We start from the raw sequence: 6,562 nt of genomic DNA, 5'->3' as shown, positions 1-6,562 counted from the left end.
AAACAAAATCAGGTCTCCCTCTCCCAGTCTTCCTCCCACCAAATCAATATATTGAAGAAAATGAGTCCACCAAGCCATGAACAAAAATACGGCTCTACTCACAAACCTTCCTTTGACCGAGCCGTTTTTCAACTTCACGGCTTTATAAACAGTGCCGGCTCACTATTGGGCTCACTTAGCCGATTGTGACGTGCCCCGGGTTTCGTGCCAGCATTAATAATTACCGGTTTAGGGTTACCATGCACAGATGGAGAAGGTGCACTTGGTTAGATGTCATTCATTGTGCAAACATGCTTCTCAGGAGTCAGGATACCTCCGGACTTCAATGGGCGGGCGTATTAATCAGTACTAAAAGGTTGGTGAAAAAGCAATTCAGTTCTTTCTTCCATATTTCAATTTTTTTTTTTTTTCTTATGAGGCAGAGATGCGACGCACCAGTTCCTTCGATCCTAACAAGAAGTGTAAAAGATGTTTATCAAATACAAGTGAAGAGTGGTAAGTGATAAGGTTGGCGAAGGGACGCTTGCACAAAATTGCCCCTTGGAGATGAACCTAGAGTAGTTAATGATATGAACATGGAGTAATGAATATGCCACAGTTCTGTTTGAGAAAAGATTTTCTCCTCTTCCTTCCCATCCTTTTCCCCTCCTCTTTTTAATTTCTAACATCAAAATTTTAAGTAATCTAAATTTGATATCCTTCAAGACATTTTATTTTATTTTATTTTATTTTTATTGTATTTTTAAATTGTTTTTATTAAGTTTTAGTAGTTTTAATTTCATCATTTATATTTCTATAATTTAATATTTTAATAATAATTATATAGGAGATCAAATTTAAACTATTTAAAATGACTAGAAAGGAAAAAGAATAGAAGAGGATGGGAAGGAAGAGGAGAGGATCCATTTTTGTCTAATCCGGAGAGGAATGGCCAGTAGCGGGTACGTTAATTTCGTTACTTCTGGTTTTCCACTTCTGATGACTTTTTTTTTTTTTTTTGGTTTTGGAAGACCGCTTCTGATGACTTTGGTATTGGCAATAAATGGCCTTTCTCTTGCCCTTTATAATTCGCAACGGTTCTCCTCATCTTCACCAGAAATCGACTTCTAGCCCTCTGTTACTATTTTTCTCATCCTCTGTCTCCATTCTTTTCACTATGGCAGACTCCGAGTGCATCTACATTGATTCACTCGAGACCGAGTGTGTTGAAGCCTAGATCCTGGTTAAGGTAGACAGGGTTTATGGTGGGACAGACCTTGATATAAATGATATGGATTTCAGATGTCCCAAGAAGGTGTTTTCGGTCGATTTCATCGTCTTCGACTATGCTGTAAGTTATTTCGTGTTATTTTATTTAAGATACACCGAGTATTTGGCATGATCATATGATTTCAAATCGTACATCCTTTTTGAAGTGGCCTCGAGTTATCATCTATGTATCTTTGGAGATGAGAACATTGTACGGTTCTGCAATTGTTTGGCAGAGAGGAAGAGTTACTTTATTCAAAATATCTAGGTTGCTGCTGGCGGTTTCGGCATCCATCCAAGTATTCACGTAGAATCGATAAACGAGACAACTATCCAGGTGTGGGCTTAAAAGGTATGATAGCTAATACTTTTCATCTATATTGCTTTGTCTGCATGTTTATGAAATTGAGTTCTTCATCTTGTTTATACGGAAGATACGGGAAATATGAACCAGCATAACACTGGGTATGACTTTCTTGATACCATACAGCCTTCAAGACTTGATTGGCGCAAACTGGTCAAGGTTCATAGGAGGTACGGTCGTACAGATCTTTGAGCGAGATTTGGGGTACCCAAAGATTCTTTTAAGCCTAGACATGATTGTTTTCGATGCCATGGTATTACGCTTATGGTGAAAATTGAGTTCTGTTTACTCTGTCGAATAAAACTCAGTTTATCATGGTATTTTTCATTATCGAATGCAGGTGACTCAGATGATAGTATCTATTGTTGGAGACAAACTCATCAAACGATTCCATAATGTTTTCCAGGATACTTATACCTTCTTGATAAATGGCCTGAGGATTGTGGGTGGCGGTGAGCCCATTCATGATGGGTACACATTGAGCTTCTGCCGAAAGCTTACTATTCATTGCTACCTGTTAATTAGAATGGTTGATCATAACTTGAAGCTTTCTGCTGTTGAAGAAGTGAGGAAGGATATTCAACCAGGATGGCATGTAAAGGGTGAGTTACTAACGACACTTGACCTCTTTTATTATGTTCTTTTATTTTGAAATGAGTTCTTATCGACCACCCATTTCATACTATTGTGTGGATATGGCTGGTCTTCTGATGGATATTGGAAGACTTGATTGGACGAAGTTGAATGGCTTGGATACCTGCAAGCTGTGGTTTGTTATCGAGGATATAGAGTAACGACATTACATATGATTATTTTCCTTTTATATTTTCATAATGATTCTGTGGATAAATATTGACAGAACTCAAACTCTTTAAAATTCACACCAACCGGGAAGAATTTGATCAGCTTAGTGCTTCACAGTGATTGTGCTATTGAGGCAACAATTGAGTGTCAACCATTCATGAATTGGGATCAGTTGTCTTTAGATGTTCAGTATGCAGTGGTGAACAGGAAATAAGGTAATATGAACATCTGCATTGTATTTGTATTCTTTACTTTATTTTGATTTTACTGATCGATATGCCATCTTCATTGTGACAGGGGATTGCGAATTAATGGATTTTGCAAATGCGACAAAGGTTTATTGGAATCCCAAATTCCAAGAGACGAGGAAGCTTCCACGGAAGCTGTTTAGTGTGACGAAGAGAAAACGAGTCAATATGTAGAAGGATTTGCCGTGAAGTGAGGTTATGTTGAGGATGGGTGATTCCAGTATTACCTTAAATGTATTGTTAGATTGTAGTTTGGTTAGAAGACCATTGCTGCCTTTGGCCGTGGTCTTAATTTTCAACTTAGTATTTAGTTTTCTTATATTCCAATTCCAGTTTGAATCATGAACCGTTAGTTCAGTGGTCCTTTATGCATGTTGTCCTTAATGAATAAATTAATTGTTGTGAGTTCCATCATTTTACTGTTGAGACCTCAAATGAAATTACAGCTTTTGGTTTTCAGCCATACCTGGCCTATTACATTATGAACATAAATGTTCTTTTGAGAGTACAATTAACTTCTCCCAACTTAAGAAATAAACCGAATGAAAGGGGCCTGTAGGAAAATGTATTTATAGTATATGTATGAAATAATCGATAAGTGGTTAAAAGTTGGACATGTGAATCTGAGTAGGTGGATAAGAAATACGTATATGGGAAATGTGGAAACTTACTTCTTTAATAACTACGTAATTGTTAGTGGGCTACTGCGATATGAAAATTCATAGGAGTCATTTAGCAGGAAATAACTTAATGAAATAGACAATTTATTCATGAAGATTGTACTTCAAACAAAAACGAACATACGCAGAATCTAAAACAACATACATAGTTAGACATACATGCTACTATAACAAAGGAATGCAATAGAACAATATTTCTTTCACACGAAACCCAATTCAGGTCCTAATTTAATACTTTCTGGTAGGCAATACTCATTGGCATTTGAATTAGTAATTGTGTTGGTCTCTGTCTCACAAACGGTACGCTTTCCGAAGATGGGATGGGCATGCTACCTCTGGTAGAAGGAATTGAGTTGTATTTCAGTGAGGGAATTGAAGGAACTTGGTTGTCTTTTAAAACCCTCCACGTGCTATGGTTTCTGTTTTTTTATTATTTATAGTTGAGAGTCAGATAATTATCATAGGTTGATTTCTCATTATGAAGTCCAAAGTGTACTTATTTATAGTAAAGGATGAGTGATTCATGGTCTAATGACAGCTTAGGTAGTGATGATCAAAGCTGGGTCCATGGCATGTATTAAACCGAAGACAATTTAGACAATTCAATATTTGGTCTTCGATAAAATAGCATAGACTTTGGTTTAGATAGAATTTCATGGTATAGGAAATCTGCAGTAGGTTCATTGGTTTTTTCTTCAACGAAGTGATGATATTTTTCTTCATGTCATTTAATGACCTTCTCGGTTATTGGATCATCTCAATTATACAGTTGACATCTTTTTCTAATGAAAAGTGTTCGATTTCATTTTTTTCATCCAAGGCTTTGAGTTGTAAGTATGCACTGCAAATATCATATATGCTGTCAACATATTGGAAATAAATTAATATTCTGTGCTTCATTTCCAGCAGGCTTTCATTTTGTGCAGGTGGTTGAAATTCACTTATGTTCGTTTTGTGCAAGATTTATTTAATTTCATGACAATGACTCGTGTGTATCAGCATGTGCTCAAAATTATTCAGTTCTTGAATAGAAGGGGTGTGTGCACGTAAAAGCAAGATGGATTAGGGTGATGGCAATGCAGTTTTTGGTCAAGTGAAAGATGCTGAGAATATTTTTGCTGGACAAATTTTCTAAATTGTAGTTGAAGAATTCCTAAACACACGTAGGTTTTCTTTTTGCCACACCGGATGCTTTTTCTGGTTTAACATCATGATACATGATTCATATTTTTATTAAATCTCTTTTCACGCCTATTTCATCAATCTCCATATTGAAATAATACACACACACAGTATTCAACTAAAAAAATAGAATATAGTGTAAAAAAGAATAAATAAATTTTGTAATACTTCTCTTTTTTTTATATTCACTTTTTATATGTTACTAGTTATAAATAACACAATTTATTGTAGAAAGTTTGATTCAAATTGACAATTCAGTTAATCTGTAACCTTCTGATTCAACCTGTAAAATTTGATAGGAACAATTATTTTTATATGTTGAGTCTAGAAGTGTCTGGTGTGGTTTAGTTTTATCAAGGTCTTTGTATATTATGCATGTAAAGTGACACCTATTAGTGTCTAGAGCCTATGAGTTTAATTGAAGACTATAATTTAGTATTTACTTAACATTCTGAAATCATATTTGATATGCATAATATTTATTTTTTAATAAACTGCATCAGGAATAGTCCTTCCCACAGGGCATTCCATTCCAGATATTGTCCAGCATTTCTTTTAATACCTAATTATGAAGTTGCGTGCTTTTATTGATTTGGCCAGAAGGCTGCTTCTTCTATGTTTGTAGTTTGCATGTTGACAACAGAAAAAATCTGCATATCTGATTTCAAAAGTTATTGTGGATGCTTTACTGCATTCCAATCGTCAATAAGAAGGCCATTCCTTTTCGTATGCAAATTTTTTGCAGGTTCTTCTCATAACGTTACTGATTCAGACCTGCTGACAAGAGGTAAATTACAGACTACAAAATGTACATATATACTTCTACAAGTCATTCGAGCTGCTTTTTTACTTTTTATTCGTTAAAATAAAAGGAATTCCTTTTATATGTAAATTTTTCCACACAATCTTCTCACAATGCTTAATGATACAGACCTTTGGCAATACGCTCATCATCTGATGTGTTGTTGATATTTCAAGGTCAATGATACGTCGGAATAAGAACCTATTAGATGGTTAGCAATCATGTACTTCAAGATAGGAGCTTCTCAGAGGCTCTATGTAATTTGTACCAATCGATCCATTCAAAGCTGCTATTTGAATTCAAAATTTTGTCAGACAACATTACCTGCGGCTCATGTGTTGGATATTCTTTGTGAAAAATTTCCCGCAAAACATACAATACAATTTGCACGAGCACTTTATAATAAGCATGCATAGCTGTGTAGCCCCTTTCCTCACCTTCTCCTTCATTACAGATTGGATGCATACCACTGAAATCATTTATTTCTTCATTGAATTCAGCAAAAGGTGGATTCCACTTAGTGTATGGATATGGAGGCACTTGCAAGGCAATGACCTCTATGCATCGTGCCAAGGGAAAAATTGTTAACACAATTGCTTCAATTGGGATAGTAACTACATTATAACCATCTGGAAGAACAGTTCATTCACTATTTGCATTCCCTATTCAAGTAATAGAAGAATCAATTTGCAATATCTTACAAAACTCTTCATTGGCACATTTATTACAATGCACTAAACTAATAATATGGGATAAAGTACCAATGTTTCAGCGCTATTACATCGAGGCACTTGATCGTACGTTGAAAGATATAATGCATTCCAATATTGCCTTACGTGATAAGTGCATACTTATGGGAAGTGATTTCCGCTACGTTCTACCTGTTATACTTAAAGGTACAAGGTCAAGTATAGTAAATTCTTGCATAAGTTCCTCCCATTTATGGCACCATTGCAAGTTATTTTATTTAATAAAGAATTTAGGATTAAGTTCAAATTCTTTATGCAATGATGACATTATGGTAAAAAAGTTTTCTCAATGGCTGCTTGATGTTGGTGATAGAACATTAGGCCTTTCTCATGATAGGATAGCTGAAATTAAAATACCTTTAAAGTTGCTTATAACAATTCATCAGCATTCAATGCATGCCATTGTGATGGCAATTTATTTAGATTTTTTGCAAAATCTATCTAACAATAGATATTTTAATGATTGGTCAATTCTTGCACCTGCT

The 6,562-nt window shown here is 35.1% G+C and overlaps 1 long non-coding RNA gene across 3 annotated transcripts; it reads left to right on the top strand.

The window, feature by feature from the left end:
- The first annotated feature begins 916 nt into the window (after positions 1 to 916).
- LOC129294770 (uncharacterized) lies at positions 917 to 3,078 on the top strand. Of its 3 annotated transcripts, none has more exons than XR_008589448.1 (6): positions 917 to 1,330; positions 1,416 to 1,585; positions 1,739 to 1,865; positions 1,953 to 2,214; positions 2,472 to 2,631; positions 2,714 to 3,078. It is a non-coding gene; the product is annotated as an uncharacterized LOC129294770 (long non-coding RNA). The 3 variants fall into 3 exon arrangements; XR_008589449.1 differs by having other exon boundaries at positions 1,416 to 1,600; positions 1,739 to 1,782; XR_008589447.1 differs by having other exon boundaries at positions 1,416 to 1,600.
- The last annotated feature ends 3,484 nt before the right edge of the window (positions 3,079 to 6,562 follow it).

The sequence above is a fragment of the Prosopis cineraria genome, unplaced genomic scaffold (assembly GCF_029017545.1).
Source record: "Prosopis cineraria cultivar Desert tree isolate PC_DT_omini unplaced genomic scaffold, ASM2901754v1 PC15, whole genome shotgun sequence".
NCBI classification, from domain to species: Eukaryota; Viridiplantae; Streptophyta; class Magnoliopsida; order Fabales; family Fabaceae; genus Prosopis; species Prosopis cineraria.
This window is presented reverse-complemented; position numbering and strand designations above follow the sequence as displayed.